Source organism: Arachis duranensis, chromosome 9 (assembly GCF_000817695.3).
Source record: "Arachis duranensis cultivar V14167 chromosome 9, aradu.V14167.gnm2.J7QH, whole genome shotgun sequence".
Classification (NCBI taxonomy): domain Eukaryota; kingdom Viridiplantae; phylum Streptophyta; class Magnoliopsida; order Fabales; family Fabaceae; genus Arachis; species Arachis duranensis.
In genome coordinates this window covers 12933541-12935066 of record NC_029780.3, presented here as the reverse complement: position 1 = coordinate 12935066, position 1526 = coordinate 12933541, and the positions used below count along the sequence as shown (strand labels likewise).

Genomic DNA, 1526 nt, shown 5'->3' with positions numbered 1-1526 from the left:
TTGGGGGTGATGGAGTGATGGAGTGAGGGTTTGGGGTGGGTGTAGGAGGAAGGGAAATTGGGAGGGAGGACAGAGACGAAGAAATGCTGATGGGTGGGGGGGTGGTTTTTTTAATATTATTTTTAATTTTTATTAATAGTTAAGGGTATTATGGTCCAAAAATTCGGGAAAGGATGATTTTAAAGCGTTTTTAAACGTTGAGGATGATTTTAATAACAAAAAAAAGTCGGGGACGATTTTAATTTTTACCCCAGACCTTGGGGACGAAAAAAGTACTTATCCCTAAATTTTATTATATTTATGTCTTTAATGTATATATTTCTGCATGTATATCTTAAGAGACTAAATTAAGTTTTTATATTATGCAATATTTTGAAAATTAGACTGGTTCGATCGGTTCAATTGGATTAATCGAAAACCAATCTTCTAACAGGTTCATTTGATGTCCAAAACCGTCATGCAAAAAACCGGTTGAACTGAAAATTAACCGGTAAACTGATAGAACCGGCTTGGTTTTTAAACTTTCCGGTTCGCTATTCTACCCTTCGAAATGTCGCCGTTTTGATCCCAAAGAAAACCAACAACAGAGCAAAGCACCCCGCTCCCTTCTATCTCTCACAAACGCACCAAAGCCAACCCTAAACCCTATCAGAGCAAAGCCAACCAGTCACCATCTCCCAAAACACGTTTCATTAGCCCCCACCACTATCGGCGCCGGCGGTGACAACCAGCGGTTGCCATCCTCGCCTCTCGAAGGTCTGCTCTTCTCCTCGCGTCGCCAGAAGGTCGATTCGGAACTACTGTTGGCGTCGCCATCTCTGAACTCGTCGTCGCCGGCCGCCCTGAACTCGTCGTCGCCGGCCGCCCTGAACTCGTCGTCTCTGTCCTCGTCATCGACCCGAGGGTGCCGTCGTTGCCGCCGAACGTCTCTGCTGCTCGGCCCTCTTCCCCTTGCCGTCGCGAAGGTCGGCTCGGAGCTCTTCTCCTCGACGTCGCGAACGTTTTTGCTCGGCCGTCTTCTCTTCGCCGTCACCTCCGTTCCATTGGTCGGCCAAAACCTCCACGCGAACGACTCTGCTGCTCGCTCGTCTTCTCTTCTCCGGTAAGCACTCATCTACTACTTCATCAGTTTCGTCTTTTTTTGTTGTTAATTTTTGTAAGTTGGGAGGAGCATGTTGTTGGTATGGTGTATTACTTGTTTGTGGTGGAGAGTGCTCTTGGAGTGAACTGAGTGGTAGCATGCTCTTGGTGGCTTATGCCTAATATTATAATTACATTTGTTGAATAGGCCTGGTTGTTTTTCTATCCCTATATAGCAATTTTCAAATTATTTGAAAAATAAATAAATTAAAGGATCATAAACAGTTTAGGAAGTTTTAGGGGTTGTATTGCACGTTCTTAAAAGTCTGAGGACCAAAGTGCAAATGACCCAAAGTTGGAAAGGGTAAATTAGATGTTTTCAATAAATATAAATATAGGTCATGATTTTGTTCTTCCTTCTTTTTTTTTTTTTTTAATTTTCAGAC

The 1526-nt window shown here is 43.4% G+C and overlaps 1 protein-coding gene across 1 annotated transcript in view; it reads left to right on the top strand.

The window, feature by feature from the left end:
- Positions 1-975: 975 nt before the first annotated feature.
- Positions 976-1526, top strand: part of LOC107464770 (protein APEM9) — a 4743-nt gene continuing 4192 nt past the window's right edge. The window contains exon 1 of the mRNA XM_021130588.2: positions 976-1102. The gene's annotated coding sequence lies outside the window, so the exon portion shown is untranslated. The remainder of the gene's footprint in view (positions 1103-1526) is intronic.